Below are 18779 nucleotides of genomic sequence, written 5' to 3' on the forward strand. Positions count from 1 at the left end.
CCCTCATTCTCCTGCACCTCTCACTCTGCTGCAAATGATTCAAAGATTCGGTTCAAAGATCCGGATCTTTTCAATGATCCGATTCGAATCATCCGAATCATTGAAAAGATCTGGATTTCCCAGTATAGAACTAAACCGGCTCACCTCTGTTCATGTGACAGCCCAACCAATTCCCCCCCCCCCCCAATCGATCGCCCGCACTCCCTCCCCCTGGCTGACAGCACAATCGCCTGCACCCCCCCGCACTCCTCCCCCCCGAGTGACAGAGTGTCTAGTGGGAGTGTCTGAGGGCTGGGACTTGGGAGGGCTAAAGAATCATTAATCAGGAAGCAGGGTAAGGGAGGATATTAAATCACAATTGGCTTCAGACAAGACATTCAAAGATGGAACCTGCCATGAACTGTCAGGAGCATCAATCTCTGCAAATACTATATAAAAATTCTGTGAAATCTAAACGTGGACAGCGAAATGCATATGTAATGTAAGTACAGCCAATATTTAGCTGTTGATATATGTGTTTTTTTTTCTTTGAGACCTTATACCTAACAGCTCCTCTTTAAGTTGCATCTATTCACCACATGATGGCTTCAAAAGAATGTGGCAAGAAAATGACTGCTGAATATACTGATAGTGGGCATTCACTATCTTTAGGTCAAGCTCATGGCCAAAATATTGCATGCAGTCATGGGCTCTATCAGACAGCAAGAGTACAGAATTCATCTTTACCATGATAAACATATAACAAAGGTCACCAGATGCACTCGGAGTCTAGAGAGCCTTCATGGAACAAGGAAGAGAAAACTAATTGGAAGAACCCCTAGGATAAGCAGGGTGATAAAACATTACAAAGTACACGTTTTATGACTAAGGAGGTTGGCGAGTTTCACTTAGTCTCTATGTTCATGAGCTAAACAACCTGTAAACATCTCCAGCAAACAAGATCACAGTTTGTCAGAAGCACACAGAGACAGTGAAAGACACCTACCAGTGAGTTCTCCCCGGATGGTTTAATGGAGGGGCAGTACTGTCGACCAGGACAACCATGAAAAAAGGTAGGATGTCACTAAGTCTACTTTTTCAAATTGGCGGATTAATGTTGTTGTTTTTTTTTTACTGGCATTCTACTGTAGATCTGCTCAATGTAAAACAAAAAGGAAACTCTCAGTCCTCTTACTGTTCTCTATAATAACTGGGGTATCAGAGCCCAACTTAGTAACCAATAACAGGTCCTTAGAGTAAATGGGTGAAGTAGAGATAAATTTATTTTGGTATTATATAAGTATCTTTATTGAATACTTTTCCCCATATTCTCTCTCCTCCCAAAGTATTCGTTTACATCTCTCCTGGGGAGATAGGCAATAAAAAGTTGTATGTAGGCCCATAGTGAGTTCTATCCCAGTTCCTGGAAATACTAAAGGTTTTTATATGCGTTTATTTTTTTACTTTATAGTGCAAATAGTTTAAATGAATGGGGCTACAAGAACTATCCCAGTAGTGCACACAGAAAAGTGTTATATATAAATATATATTTTTGGTTATTTTACATTTATCACCCCTCCCTCCCCCTTCCCCTCCCCCCTTCTCCTCCCCATGACCACCAGTCTTCTGTAACTGAATCAAGCAGGGGAGTTTAAAGAGGAGCCTGTAGGTTGTGTGCTGTGTGGGAATAGGAAAGTCAGTGGACATGCACATATGGAGAACATGTATGGGAGCTGTGCTGAGAGCTGTAGTTATTGTGCTGAACATTCTACATAATGTGGTATTAGTACTCTTATTTCACAAGATCCACCAGGACAGGAGTATTTTTGGGCTCTGCTGTTGGGGAAGTGGTCACTCTCTGTGTCCTCTTGTTGTATGCCCTCTATGTAAAGTAGACTTTCTTTCAATGCTAAGGTTCCGCATATGAGTACATTATTATTTAAAAACAATCTTGTGGTGAAAGAGTTCTTATATGTATGGCTCTGTGTTAGAGCTGCAAGGATCAGAGGGTGTAAATGTAAATAGCTCACGACTCGTCTGTAAATCACAAGAGGTCTGAAACTCCGCCCTCCATTAGGGTCATGGCTGCTAAGCTAGGTTTGGCTTAAGCGACATAGGTATGGGTGGGCACAGCTTTGTAACACTTAAATGACACTTGTAAGTTAAAAAAGTTCCCATGGGGTGTATTCACCTCATTTGGGGGAAGCCTTTGGATCTGTAACGATCGGTGTCAGCACACAGAGAGAATCTGATTATTGGTGATCTGCAGTATCACCAACAATACAGATATATTCCTGATTATAGATGATCTGCAGAATCACCAATAATACAGATATAGTACAAACCTCTGGACACCTATATATATATATATATATATATATATATATATATATATATATATATATATATATATATATATATATATATATATATATATCGTGAGTGTTTGGTGTAACAGTATAACTTTGAGTAAACCACCTGATGAGCAGGGGGTCCTAGGCAGTATGGGCAATACTGCTCTTAGAGAGCACAACGTAAATGGCAGGACCCGGTTCCCGAAGCTGCAGGCAGCGGAGGACGGTGGTGTGGGAGCGATCCAAGAGGAGGGGGCTGGAGGAAGCCCCAGGTATGTATAAAAGGTTTTCTTCTAATCAGCTCTGGTACACTTTAAATAGGCCATTTTTATCTTAAGTGTTCCAAAGCTGTTGCCACCCCAACTGTGTTGCCATGGAAATTGGAATCCGATTTACTGCACCTGGGTAATTTTAGCCCAATCACAGAACTCAGAAGCATTGGACCAATCAGAGAATGCAGATTTTTTTAAGCAAAATCTTAATTTTACACCAATCACATTTTTTTAAACTAATACTATTAAAATACTACTCTGGAATGGGAAAAAACAGGAAATCAGAAAAATAGTAAATCGGAAATCAGAATTTTTGTGGAGTCGGAAATGGGATTTCTGATCATCCCTAGTTATCTGTATTTTGATTCATGCATTCCTGGAGAAGACACTTAGAGACTGTTACTGTATTGCAGGGAGGTATTCAGAAGGAGATGCATACCGCAGTTCCCACCCAGAGACAGACATAATGGACTGCAGCGTAGGATCAGGTGAGAAGTGCTGATTAGACTGCTTCCTGTGTACATCTATGGGTGTTTGTTGAACAGCAGACACAGCGAGCAGCACTTTATGCCAAGCCACACTTATGAGTAGAGTTGAGCCGAAATTTTCGTAATTTCGCATTACTAAAATTACGCATGCGAAATTTGCGATTACGATGCGAAATTACGGTAGCGTAATTGCCATTAAAATCGTAATTGAAAATACCGTAAGCGTAATTTTCAACGCGTAATTTCACGTTTCGTTCATGCCATAATTTCGCATTAAACGCTACCGTAATTTCGCGTTAAACCGTAACGCTCTGTATAATATAAAAAAGCCGCCGACTTTAAGGGTTAATAGCAAAGCCCCCTTAAATGCTAAGAGCCTCAAATTTGGAGAATATATTAAGGAGATCAGGAGGAATAAGAGGAAAGAATTTTTTTTCAAAAAGACCTTATAGTTTTTGAGAAAATCGATGTTAAAGTTGTAAAGGAAAAATGTAAACATTTAAAAACCCGCCGACTTTAACGGTTAATAGCAAAGCCTGCTTAAAGTTTAGGAACACCAAATTCCCAGGGTATATTAAGGGGATCAGTGGGAATAAGAGGAAAAATTTTTTTTTTCAAAAAGACCTTATAGTTTTTGAGAAAATCGATTTTTAAGTTTCAAGGGCGAAAATGTCTTTTAAATGCGGAAAATGTCAGTTTTTTTTGCACAGGTAACAATAGTGTATTATTTTCATAGATTCCCCCAAGTGGGAAGAGTTTTACTTACTTCGTTCTGAGTGTGGGAAATATAAAAAAAAAACGACGTGGGGTCCCCCCTCCCAGACCTCTTTAACCCCTTGTCCCCCATGCAGGCTGGGATAGCCAGAATGCGGAGCACCGGCCGCGTGGGGCTCCGCACCCTGACTATACCAGCCCGCATGGTCCATGGATTGGGGGGTCTCGGAAGGGGAGGGGCAGCCAAGCTTTCCCCTCCCCCTCCGAGCCCTTGTCCAATCCAAGGACAAGGGGCTCTTCTCCACCTCCGATGGGCGGTGGAGGTGGAGGCCGCGATTTCCTGGGGGGGAGGTTCATGGTGGAATCTGGGAGTCCCCTTTAAAAAGGGGTCCCCCAGATGCCCACCCCCCCCCCTCCCAGGAGAAATGAGTATAGAGGTACTTGTACCCCTTACCCATTTCCTTTAAGAGTTAAAGTAAATAAACACACAGACACTTAGAAAAAGTATTTTAATTGAACAAAAAACATAACCACGAAAAAAGTCCTTTAATATTCTTAATTAACCATTAATACTTACCTGTCCCTTTAAATAAATGATCCCTCGCAATATCCTCGGAAATGTTCTATCAGTTACAATGTAACAAAGTTATTACAATGTAACAACTTTGTTACATTGTAACTACGCCGCACCCAACGTCACTCACCGCCGCCGCCGTGTCTGTGCTGCAGGACCCGACAGAGCTCTGAGCTATAGCTCAGAGCTCTCTAAGCATCTTTGTATTTGGGCTCCAAGGAGCCCCATTGGTCCTTAGCAGACCAATGGGGTTCCTTTAAATCAGAAGGAACCCCATTGGTCTGCTAAGGATCAATGGGGCTCCTTGGAGCCCAAATACAAAGATGCTTAGAGAGCTCTGAGCTATAGCTCAGAGCTCTGTCGGGTCCTGCAGCACAGACGCGGCGGCGGCGGTGAGTGACGTCGGGTGCGGCGTAGTTACAATGTAACAAAGTTGTTACATTGTAATAACTTTGTTACATTGTAACTGATAGAACATTTCCGAGGATATTGCGAGGGATCATTTATTTAAAGGGACAGGTAAGTATTAATGGTTAATTAAGAATATTAAAGGACTTTTTTCGTGGTTATGTTTTTCGTTCAATTAAAATACTTTTTCTAAGTGTCTGTGTGTTTATTTACTTTAACTCTTAAAGGAAATGGGTAAGGGGTACAAGTACCTCTATACTCATTTCTCCTGGGAGGGGGGGTGGGCATCTGGGGGACCCCTTTTTAAAGGGGACTCCCAGATTCCACCATGAACCTCCCCCCCAGGAAATCGCGACCTCCACCTCCACCGCCCATCGGAGGTGGAGAAGAGCCCCTTGTCCTTGGATTGGACAAGGGCTCGGAGGGGGAGGGGAAAGCTTGGCTGCCCCTCCCCTTCCGAGACCCCCCAATCCATGGACCATGCGGGCTGGTATAGTCAGGGTGCGGAGCCCCACGCGGCCGGTGCTCCGCATTCTGGCTATCCCAGCCTGCATGGGGGACAAGGGGTTAAAGAGGTCTGGGAGGGGGGACACCATGTCGTTTTTTTTTTATATTTCCCACACTCAGAACGAAGTAAGTAAAAGTCTTCCCACTTGGGGGAATCTATGAAAATAATACACTATTGTTACCTGTGCAAAAAAAACTGACATTTTCCGCATTTAAAAGACATTTTCGCCCTTGAAACTTAAAAATCGATATAGTTTCAAAAACTATAAGGTCTTTTTGAAAAAAAAAAATTTCCTCTTATTCCCACTGATCCCCTTAATATACCCTGGGAATTTGGTGTTCCTAAACTTTAAGCAGGCTTTGCTATTAACCGTTAAAGTCGGCGGGTTTTTAAATGTTTACATTTTTCCTTTACAACTTTAACATCGATTTTCTCAAAAACTATAAGGTCTTTTTGAAAAAAAATTTTTCCTCTTATTCCTCCTGATCTCCTTAATATATTCTCCAAATTTGAGGCTCTTAGCATTTAAGGGGGCTTTGCTATTAACCCTTAAAGTTGGCGGCTTTTTTATATTATACGGAGCGTTACGGTTTAACGTGAAATTACGGTAGCGTTTAATGCGAAATTACGGCATGATACGACTGTAATGCGAAAATTACGCTTACGCGAAATTTCGCGAAATCCTTCTTCATTACGATTATGTACTTACGGCCATAATCGTAATTACACTAATTACGCAAAATTTCGCGAAATCGTAATTAGGTCATTACGCTCATCTCTACTTATGAGGAATGTCCTATGTACCCTGCAACAGGAACCCTTGCACTCTGAGATGTATATCTAAAGTGCTTCCATCATGTGACACATGCCTTATTGTAACATCCATCGGATATATATATATATATATATATATATATATATATATATATATATACATATTACTAGTCAATGATCAAAATTCTGAGGGAGGACAAAGGAGCTGCTCTAATGAGCAGAGCACTAAACTAACAATAACCAAGTAATTAGTTAGAGGACATCTGAGCTGAAGGGGGGGAAGTGAAGCTTTGCTTACCTGGGGCTTGGTCTATGAGTTCCCTCGTGGCAGTTCTGCTGCCCTCCAGTGCTCCAGCATGTTGCTAGCCCCTCCTAAAGATCCTGACTGCAGCTGTGACGGTGAGCTTCTGTGCATGCGTGAGCACATCTGTACGCCTCTCTTCATCACGCCCCATAGCCTGGAGCATTCTGCACTTGTGCAGTTTACAAAGACTTAAAGTGCACCAGAGCAGAAATCTTCTGGCCATGGGAGTGCAACAGAGAGAGGTGCACGATTGCGTCTGTGTATAACCAGAAGCCTCTAACCACAGCTGTCATCGAGGGACTTTAAGCACACTGGATGCATCTGAATTGCAGTGAAGGAACTAATAGACTGCTAGGGCTGGAAGAAACCACAGGTAAGTGAAGCTTAGCTTTTCCACTTCAACTAGGATGTCCTTAAACCTTTTAGCAGCCAAATAAAGTAAAACTTTATTTCACTGCAGGACCATATGGTTCCTGCCACGGGGGAAGGGTGCTTTCCCCAGCCTGGCAGTCTATGTGGACTCTTCCATTACCCCTCTTCCACCACTGGGTTGTGCTGCATCACTGACACTATCCTCTGAGCCCCGATCACATGTAATAACATGTGATCGAAAATCAGAAAAGGATGCTGGGAGTGCAACATTGCTAGTGGATGAAGAGAGGAAGCTGGTCCAGCGTCCAGAACAGGTGACTTAAAAAGCTTCCTGCACCGTTCTGCATGACCTCAGAAGGCAGAACAATGAGTTCTGCTGGCTGAGGTTAAAATAAGTGCAGCATCAGACCTTCACAGGAACTGTGCGAGAAATTTGCCCACTTCTTCTCAGACAAAGTCTCCTCCATACGATCTGCCATTCAATTCACAGCCCCAGAAACTCATGCAGAGCCATATAACAGGTGCAAAAATAGCCTACCACCATTGTCTGATTTTAAGGTAATCACTGAAGAAGACATCTTGGATATCCTCTCAAACCTTCGCCAGACTACCTGCGATCTGGACCCTGGCCCCACTAAGTTCATGTTGAAATGCCCTGAACTATTTACACCGGCATTCCACAAAATAGTCAACGGCTCCTTACAAGAAGGGTGGTTTCCCTCTACTCTGAAAGAAGCAATCGTCAGGCCTCTACTCAAGAAACCATCCTTAGACCCAGATGCTCTAAACAGCTACAGACCTGTCTCAAACCTCCCCTTTCTGGGAAAAGTTATTGAAAAGGCTGTCTACCTCCAACTTGAAGCCAGGCTCTCCAGAAACAACATCCTTGACCCTCTTCAATCTGGTTTCAGGAAATATCACAGCTGTGAAACAGCCCTCACCCAGATTTGCAATGATCTGCTCATTGCAAGAGACAAGGGTCAATGTTCCATCCTGATTTTGCTCGACCTCTCAGCGGCTTTTGACACAGTCGATCATGAAATCTTACTCAACAGGCTACAAGAGTACTGTGGCATAGATGGCATTGTTCTCCGGTGGTTCAACTCCTTCCTGGCTGGCAGAACACAAAGGGTAGCCTTAGGGCCCTTCCTCTCCAACCCTGTACCACTAAAATACGGTGTACCTCAGGGCGCAATATTATCCCCTTTACTGTTCACCATATACATGCTGCCACTTGGAGAAATCATACAAAAACATGGCCTGACATATCATTGCTATGCTGATGACACCCAGCTATATTTGTCATTCAAACCCGATGTCACAGACCCTACTCCACAAATAAATGCATGCTTAGCTGAACTTCAGGAGTGGATGAATAATAATTGGCTAAAACTTAATGCTGACAAAACTGAGGTTCTTGTTATCGAGGGCCAGGGCTCAACAGCAAAGCAGCCCCAGTCTCAACCAACACCGCTAAGGATAGGGAGCTCAGACCTGAACAACTCAGACTGTGTGCGCAGCCTGGGAGTACTGATTGATGGGAAATTAAGCTTCAGGAATCAAATCTCAGCTGTTGTGAAACATTCCTTCTTTCACCTAAGGAATATTGCAAGGATTAAACACCTAATTCCTTCAGAGGATCTTCCAACCCTAGTTCATGCCTTCGTCACATCAAGGTTAGACTACTGCAACGTCCTCTACACAGGCCTGCATAAGAAAGACTTACGCCGCCTGCAATTAGTACAGAATGCCGCCGCAAGGCTGTTAACGAGCCAACCCCACCATTGCCACATAACACCAACCCTGAGCTCACTCCACTGGCTACCGATAAAATGGAGAATTCTGTTTAAGATTGGCTTACTGACATTCAAATCCTTGCACAATCTGGGCCCTGGATACCTGAAGGACTTGTTGCAACTACATCACACCCCCCACAATCTTAGATCAAAAGGACGTAACACCTTGGTCACCCCCAGAGTCCACCTCAAAACCTTTGGAGACAGAGCCTTTTGTCATGCTGCCCCTACACTTTGGAACTCCCTGCCACACCCAATCAGGACAGCCCCATCCCTGGAAGCATTTAAGTCTAAACTGAAAACCTACCTTTTCAGTCTGGCATTCATGAACATCTGACTATCTCCTCTGTAACACAACCCAGCCTGAAACCCTGTATTAATCTGAGACACAGCTATGCGCTTTGAGTCCTATGGGAGAAAAGCGCTTTACAAATGTTATTGTATTGTATTGTATTGTAAATGAAATATTTAGTTTGAAGATGCTAATCAGTTCATTCATCCACTTCTCTTTCTTTGAAATCCCTACCTTCCTTCCCTCACTCCCTTTCCCTTCTTTTTAGGGCTGTTTAACACTGCAAATTGTAAAATGCAAACACAGTCACAAACGCAATGTGATCTTACAATGAAATTTTGTTTTGCGATTTTAACTGGTGGATTTTTACTGGTGGTTAGTGAAACAACGAGAAATGCAGGATGTTTGGGTTCTGACAAAATCAGATGTACAAAGGATCACAAACTGATTGGGCCAGTAGAAAACACGCCCCGGAAATTTTAATTCCTTTTTTCATTTTCTTGTGTTTTGCACTTTTGTTTAGAAAACGCAAATGAATTGCAAAGTGCAGCATTCCCCTTCAGTAAAAAAAAAACCCTTATACACTTTTTCTTATTAAATAAACTGATGCTAGTCAGGAAAACTAAAAAACAAAACAAAAAAAAACAACCTGTTTACATCCCACACTTTTAGTTGATCTTCTACTGAGGCATTTATCATTTTGAGTTCCTGAATCTCCTCTACCTCCTGCAGTGTCTTTCGGTCTTGATAGGAAACCAATTCTTAGCCCGGTTTCACACTGCAGATTAGCGATAGGGGTGCGGCCAAAACCAGGCCTTCAGGGATTACTGCATAAGTACACGGTAATCCCCGTCTAGTAGCCGGCCAAGCAGGAATTAACACTCACTTTTTGTTGGGGAATCAATGACATGCGCGGAAAAGTATTGCTAAAATACACTTCTGTGCATGCGTGATGTGTAAAATTGAAATGGTCCATTTACAAACACGTGCATCGCCATAGACTTACATAAGTTCCAGCCTAGCGCAGGGTGCCACAGGAGCCACATGGTAAGGTAGGTATGCACTCGCATAGCATGAGGTACTTCCGGTGAAGCGCACCGCAGGTAATGTGAGCTCCCCATAGACTTTCATTGCATAGCGCTAGGCCGCAGTAAAATGCTGCACCACACTGCGCCAGTGTGAAAGGGCCCTCAGACTTCATAGTTGCTTGAAGCAATCAGTCCTCTTTTATCTTCCCAACCATCTTTACTCTATCCCTCTTTAAAGGAACACTATCACAAAAATGTGTAATATGTATATATATATATATATATATATATATATATAATATATATACAATTTCACTATAAATTAGTTTTTTTTCCTATGTTGCTGTCACTTACAGAAGGTAGTAAAAAGCTCTGACAGATTTTGGACTAGTCCATCTTCTTATGGGAAATTCTCAGCATTAGCTTTATTCGTTACAAAGGCAGTCTACGGAAAGGGTCTATACAAAGATGTTAGCCAGATATTTTGCTCATTTACACACTATTTTGGCATTTGGACTAAGCAACTGCTGATAAGTGCTTTATTAATTAAATTTAAAAAAAGCTAAAAAAAACTGAACATGTGAGGAGATGGACTAGTCCAAAACATGACATGTATGTCAGATTTTCTCTTTTCTCTACCCACTGTAACTGACAACAACAAGTCATTCTTAGTGCATTTTTACTCTGGGGAGAAATGTACATTTTATATGTTTGCATTTTACATTTGTCATGATAGGTGTCCTGTCAGCTCACTTCATCCATTTCCTTCCAAAATCATTTTAAACTTGTTCATCATTTTGATGATTATTTGCATAGCTTATTTTTACTAAAATCTCTCTTCCTATTTACTCTGCAGGTTATCTTAGTGAGCAGTCTTCCCAGGTAAGACACAACGCTGTATCTATCAAATGACTTTATATTATAACTCATATTCATTTTAAAACATATTTATAGAATATGTTTGGCATTGCTCTTTCTTTGGATTAAAATAACTTTTGTTTTGTTTAAAATAACTTTTCAGCCCTCTGCAATTCTATTAGTACCAAAAAGTAGGTGAAAAAGTATTGTCAAAATTATTCTGAACATTTGCTTGCTTGCTGGTGACTTAAAGGGGAACTGAAGAGAGAGGTATATGGAGGCTGCCATGTTTATTTCCTTTTAAGCAATACCAGTTGACTGGCAGCCCTGCTGATCCTCTGCCTCTAATACTATTAGCCATTGCCCCTGAACAAGCATGCAGCAGATCAGGTGTTTGTTTTTAAAGTCAGATCTGACAAGACTGGCTGCATGCTTGTTTCTGGTGTTATTCAGATACTACTGCAGAGATATAGACCAGCAGGGCTGCCATGCAACTGGTATTGATTAACCACCCTGGTGTTCTGATAAGATCGCCAGGGCGGCTGCGGGAGGTTTTTTTTTAAATAAAAAAAAAACTATTTCATGCAGCCAACTGAAAGTTGGCTGCATGAAAGCCCACTAGAGGGCGCTCCGGATGCGTTCTTCTGATCGCCTCCGGCGGCCAGAAGTAACACGGAAGGCCGCAATGAGCGGCCTTCCGTGTTTCGCTTACCTCGTCGCCATGGCGACGAGCGGAGTGACGTCATGGACGTCAGCCGACGTCCTGACGTCAGCCGCCTCCGATCCAGCCCTTAGCGCTGGCCGGAACTGTTTGTTCCGGCTACGCTGGGCTCGGGCGGCTGGGGGGACCCTCTTTCGCCGCTGCACGTGGCGGATCGCCGCGCTGCAGCGGCGATCAGGTAGCACACGCGGCTGGCAAAGTGCCGGCTGCGTGTGCTGCTTTTTATATCATTAAAATCGGCCCAGCAGGGCCTGAGCGGCAGCCTCCGGCGATGTTGGACGAGCTGAGCTCGTCCAGACCGCTCGGGTGGTTAAAAAGAAATAAATATGTCAGCCTCTGTATACCTCTTATGCTTGAAAGACAGGGAAAATCTGAAAGATCTGTATACCTCTTACTTCAGTTCCCCTTTAAACAGGAACTGTAACAAAGGATTGAACTTCATCACAATAAGTAGCTAATACTCCCTTTCCCATCAGGGGGTCTGTATGGCTGATATTGTGGAGAACACCCTCCCGCAGTGTGATGTCAGAACCTAGGTCCTGATAGCTTCCTATCTGTGAACTTTGTTGCATTGTGGGAAACAAATTGCTTTTTCCAACTGCCAAGCAACCAGTATCTCTCTCTGTGCATATGTATATTTAAAAAAAAAAAAAAAAACATTTTAGCCTTTCACAATGTTAGTGGGTGTGGTTATAAATAATGGCAGTTGGTGCTGTCCAGTAGTAAAGATGATGGCGTGCAGGCAAAGAAGGATTAAGGCGAAATGGGGTCTAAGGCAAAGTAATAGCTTTGGGCTCCCCATGATAGTCTTTCTAGTAAGCTGAGATGGGAGAAAGGCCAAAGGAGGTGGCAGCTGGGCCTCTTGACAAGCTACAAGGGCCCAGGCATATGCCTAGGATGCCTAGTGGATGATCCTGCTCGGCGTGTAGGCCCATTGTGGGTCAAACAATATGAACAAATTACATGGCAAATATCAATCATTTCTTGATCTCTCTTCCATGTGATTTCTCACTTTGTAATGTATTGATTTATTTTTCCCCTTTTTGCTAAAGTTCCTCTTTAACCACTTCACCTTCAAGGGTTTTTCCCCTTAAAAACTATACAAATTTTCACCTGTCAGCGCTCCTTCCATTCATTTGCCTATAACTTTAATATTACTTACCACAACAAAACAACCTATATCTTGTTTTTTTTTCGCCACCAATTCAGCTTTCTTTGGGGGGTACTTTTTGATAAGAATTATTTTATTCTAAATAAACAGGAAAAATAGGGGAAAAAAATGGAAAAAAAAAATAATTGCTTCTCAGTTTTCAGCCATTATAGTTTTAAAATAATACTGTGAGAGATCACGGAAAAGCCACCGCATGTACTGGCAGTAAGGCGGCTGTTTCCGCGTCCAACGCGGCGGTTTGCACGCAGCAGCATGCGTCTGGTGTGGCTGGGTCTGCTAGTTCACACAGATGGATGGAGAGCTACGCGCATGCACGCCAGAAGTCAGGACCTTTATACCAGCAGCAGATGTATCAGCTGATCAGGACAATCAGCTGATTCCTGCTGGACTCCTGATTGTTTGAGTGGCTCGGGCGGGGCGGCAGAGTCCTGCAACTATATATGCAGCTTGCTTGCCAGTTGCACACCCAGACTAGGGAACTTGTGTTTCATTCTGTTATACATCAGACTAGTTCCAGGGTGCTGAGACAACGGAACTCGCACCCAAGACTAGGGAACTGTATTATCTTTGTGTTAAACTCCAGACTAGTTCCAGGGTGCTGAGACCACGGACCTCGCACCCAAGACTAGGGAACTGTATTATCATTTGTGTTATACTCCAGACTAGTTCCAGGGTGCTGAGACCACGGACCTCACACTCAAGACTAGGGAACTGTATCATTATTTGTGTTATACTCCAGACTAGTTCCAGGGTGCTGAGACCACGGACCTCGCACATTTAAGACTAGGGAACTGTATTATCATTTGTGTTAGTCTCCAGACCTGCTTGTGATGCCCATCTTCCAGGGGTCACTAGCCACCGGGTCTTATTGCTATTCATCCTGGGACTCCGCCCCTTGGATGTCTCAGGCAGCTGCAAGATCTCTGCACTTCCAAAGGGAGGTATTTCTCATACTGCCAAGGACCACCTGCTCCTCGGATGGTCTTCACTCAAAGTTATTACTGGTGCACCAAACACTCACACTATATAGGTGTCCAGAGGTTAGTAATATATCTGTATTATCGGTGATTCTGCAGATCATCAATAATCAGGTATATATCTGTATTCTTGGTGATACTGCAGATCACCAATAATCAGATTCTCTCTGCGTGCTGACACCGATCGTTACAAATACATGCTACCATAATTAAAACCCACACGTTTTATTTGCCCATTTGTTCCAGTTATTGCAACGTTACAAATTTTTCCCTAGTGCAATGTATGGCGCCTATATTTTATTTGGAAATAAAGGTTGCCCCACCCACAAAGCCCACACTGGACCCAACTGCTTTAGAATCAGGTCATGCAATCAAAATCTAATGTAGCTGAAAAAGTCATATTGTACATTAAAAGGCATAATTTGAGCTCCCTGACTGCTAAACTATTAGATGAGTTACCGTATTTAAGTATCTGATGCATACAAATCCACAGCGCTTAATACTCAGATCGGCATCTGCAGTAACCCCACAGTGCTCAAAAACACGTTTCCATACTGACCATCAACAGAAATAAATCCAGAAAGGTCACTTCTCCATCCATCTTCTGCATGTTGGATTATTCTGGCTCTGTACAAATTAACAAGCTGACACATCATTGCATTCCAGCGGTTCTGGAGGTGTGTTTAGCTTCTAAGGGTAACAATGGTTAATTTGAATATATTCAGCAGTGATGCACTGGGAGACATCTCAAGCTCACTCCAACCTGAATTATCGCAAATTCTTTCTGTTTTAAGAAGGCAAACTTTTGTTTTTCTCCATCCAAGAAACATATAAACATTTATTAGAAGCTGAATCTACATCACATATACAATATATAGGGAACACTCAACAGTGTTCCCTGATGACGGCGCAAGGCCGAAACTGGTAGGAACTGGAGACTGGGCAACTTATATGAGATCGTTTTTGGATTTTAAATGTGTACTGGGTTACACTATATGCTTTTAACTAATAAGGGTCCCTGTCAAAAGGACCCTGGAAGTAAGTCATTGTATATGTGATGTAGATTCAGCTTCTAATAAATGTTTATATGTTTCTTGGATGGAGAAGTGACCTTTCTCGATTTATTTCTGGTGATGGTCACTATGGAAACATGTTTTTGAGCACTGGGGGGTTACTGCAAATGCCGATCTGAGTACCAAGCACTGTGGATTTGTATGCATTTTTTTCTTGGAACCGATTGTGGATGTGATTGATCCTGAGCAGCTGGTGGAACATACACATGAGATAAATATTGGATCAGCACCTGTATATACTACAAGATACATGTATTTAAGTATCTACCTGGAGAGTGAGTTTAAGTTCAGTTCCATCGCTCTGATAAAGAGTTATTTGCTCCACCTCACATTGTAAACATATCTAAATACTGAAAACTGATATCTGCTTCCTCCAAGCATTGACCATGATGAGGGCTTTAAGATAAATGTATTGATCATTGTTGTATTATTCTTTTTTTTTATTTGTAGAAGAGAACACAACAGAAGCACCTTGCTTGCATCTTCTCCAGATCCAACAAGAGTGATTATTCCTGGCTTACTCAACTTCTCACCTCAAGAGACCTGAGTGATCAGATTCAGGAGGTCACATCAAGCTTCATCTCCAATAATGGATTCCAGCAGCTTATAAATGATGCCTTTAAGTGCACATTAGGGATCCTCTATCACACCAGGAACAGAGGAACCATCAACATTACCGATGTTCAAGGGGCTCTGTACAATGAGGAACTGGAATATCTACAACAGTTGCTTGGTGAGAGAAAGATGCATAGATAGATAGATAGATAGATAGATAGATAGATAGATAGATAGATAGATAGATAGACCCATATGCAATTAACTTTTTCTGCTGAGTTTTCTCTTTGGTGATATTTTCAAACTTGCCAATAAAATGCATGTAAACCACCAGTAAGCAAGAAAATACTCAAAATGATTTTGGTAGAATTTTTTCACCTACTTTTTGGTACTTTTTCAATTGCAACGTGCTGAAACGTTATTATAAATAGAAAATGAAAAATTATCTCCTAGGAGAAAACCCAGGAGAAAAAAAAATAATTGCACACGGACAATGATAGATAGATAGATAGATAGATAGATAGATAGATAGATAGATAGATGGATAGATAGATGGATAGATAGATAGATAGATTTATGATGTGTTTATTTCATCCTATAATGACTAATGTAATTTTCATGTATGTCTGCAGGGCAGGACAATGTGATGGTGATAATTGATGATGTGGAGGACAGCAGTATTGGAGAGAAGACACGGATCTTGAAGGAGCAGCCCACCATCGGAAAACTAGCTTGTGACCTGCTTCTAATTTCAGAAAAAGATAAAAGTAGCACAAAAACACTTCTAACTAAACTGAGCAATAATAGACCTTTCAGTTCTGACACAGGTAGGTGACATAAATACATAAACATCTGAAAATCAAAGTTTTGAAATAGAACAAAATAGTTTTATATGCATTTTCTTTTACCCCTATCTTTTGAACAATTATTTTGTTTTTCACCTATCTCCACCATTCCCCTCAACATAAATAGCAATTTAGGTGACAATTGCATGTATGTTGGCATGAAATTACAAGAAATTACATATAATTACATTAAATTATGAATGGATTATGCAAAATTAATTGATTTTCTAAATTGTAATTATATGTGGCCGCAATTGTGAAATTTTATGCAAAATGTAGCGTAATCTTAATTGACAGATTATAATCATCACTAGTCACTTTACATTTTAAAAGCTTTAGCAATTGACTCAGCATTAAAATGTTTTGTAGAATTTAGATCAAAGGAGGGGGGAACTACTCCACCTAAACTGGCACAAATTGACACTGCATGGGGTTTGCAAAGCACTATTTCCTGTGAATATTTTTAAAATCGAGTTTCTAAAAAACTACAAGTTTGCTTTTTTTTACATGTTGCTTCTAGTGATTCTGATAAACATAGCATATGTTGTGATAATATCATCTATGGGGGCTTTGCAATTAATGTAGAAAATCGGCTGTATGCCCATATGACTGACCTATGGCCCAGCCCGTAACACCTGCACAAACTCCTACCTAGTACAAAACCAATAATAACCCTGCAGTTAGATGTAGCATACAGACTGCCAGATAGTATCCGCCAAACAGAACCCAAAGCAATAGTACAAGGCACAGTATCACAATGATATAGTCACCTGAGGCCTGACAGATGAGGCAATCCAGATGAGAGCCAGATGACTACAAGCAGGAGTGATGGGATGCAGATCAGGTGCTTAGAGATAGCGTGGTCAGTACTAGCCAGATGTCAGGGCATGCAAATCCTTATCCAGTCCGAGGTCGATCCAGGCGGCAATCAAACAGAGTACAGGTACAAGCAGAGTCGGCAACAGGTAATCCAATTGAAAGCAAAGTTAGGAACAAGCAGTGGTCGGCAACGGAAATCAATCTAGAGTAAAGCTTGTTCAGGATACAAGGCAACGTTGGCAACAGAGATTAATCAGAATTTGAGCGCATACCCAGCAACAAGCCACAGCTAATGCTATCACAGGCGATAACTGAGGGCGCTCACCTTAGCGTTATACAAGGACTAACCAATCAGAAAGTAAAGGAATCCAAATAAATCAATCACACAGCAGCATGTCAGCAGATCAGCTGACACACAATGAACACACATGGCTACTGTTTACAGCGGCAGAGCGTGTAATGATATATCGATGTACAGAGGCGCCAACAGGATAAAACGTACTAAAAAGTTTAAAACATTCAGGTGGTGGTGGTGGGCCAACCAACCTAAAACAGACTCGATGCTGTCGATTAAAGTCCAAAATAATTTATTCACATACTCCGAGACAAACTGCGATGCGTTTCACGGGCAAATTCCCGCTTCTTCAGGCATTAAACAACAGGAGTATCACACAGCTATAGGTCCAGGTCAGGCTCGGCACCTCTGTCTATATAGAGCGTGTAATGAGAACACATCCGCCGCTTATCTGATAGGAGCTGAGCGCCATGCGCTCCAGTGATGTCAGGAAGCCGCCGAGACCCAGAGACTTGCACCTTAGCGTGGGTCTCGGCGTTCTGCCGCCCTTGAGCGGCCACAGGATCTTACATGGGGAATCTCAAGCATAGATTTACAAAAGTTTTGCCTTGCGTGACTCTACCAGATTTGCCAGAAAAACGATATTGGAAATTTTGCCTGCAGATACGTTAATCGGCTTCCCCCTAAATTGGCCCTAGACTGTGATACATGCACTACACGATATAGACATATGACTATGGTAGGGACTAGATTGTGAGCCCCTTTGAGGGGCACTTAGTGACAAGACAATATACTCTGTACAGCACTGCGTAATGTGTCGGCGCTATATAAATACATAAATAAATAAATAAACCTGGTAGGTAAAGCTTAAGAGAATAGAATAAATACAAGTGTATTCTTAATTTCCCACACATTCCTAACTTTTGAAGATGTATGTTAATCATATTATTATATTATTCATTTTTAAACCATCAAAATGATCCAGGCACTGTATAAAAAAAAAAAAAGCAGAGCAGAAACCTGCGTAATGTATGAAACAATGACACAGAGGAGGGCTTGCCCAATCAAACTCTACAATCTGTTATGCTAACACAGCAATATGCATTATTTTATGTATGCATTCTTTTATGTATGTCTGTCATAAGACAATACAAATATTTATACCAAATAAGACTTTAAAGGGACTCCGAGCAGTGCAGAAACTATGGAAAGATGCATATCATTTTAAAGCTCTCTTTCTCCTCTTTCCAATGATATATAAACCGCCACCCTACGCCTTTTAGTTTTCGATATTTTCGCGATTGAAATTGCAGTGGCCGCGATTTCAATCGCGAAAATAAAGAAAACTAAAAGGCGTAGAGTGACGATTTAGGTGTCGCCAGAAAGAGGAGAAAGAGAGCTTTAAAATGATATCCATCTTTCCATAGTTACTTGTATTACACAGGGCGACACTTTCCCCAGTGTCAGCAGCTCTATTCAGCAGAAAAAGTCGCCCTGTGTAATACAATGTAACTATGGAAAGATGGATATCATTTTAAAGCTCTCTTTCTCTTCTTTCTGGCGACACCTAAACCGTCGCTCTACGCCTTTTAGTTTTCTTTA

This window comes from Hyperolius riggenbachi, chromosome 7, assembly GCF_040937935.1.
Source record: "Hyperolius riggenbachi isolate aHypRig1 chromosome 7, aHypRig1.pri, whole genome shotgun sequence".
Classification (NCBI taxonomy): domain Eukaryota; kingdom Metazoa; phylum Chordata; class Amphibia; order Anura; family Hyperoliidae; genus Hyperolius; species Hyperolius riggenbachi.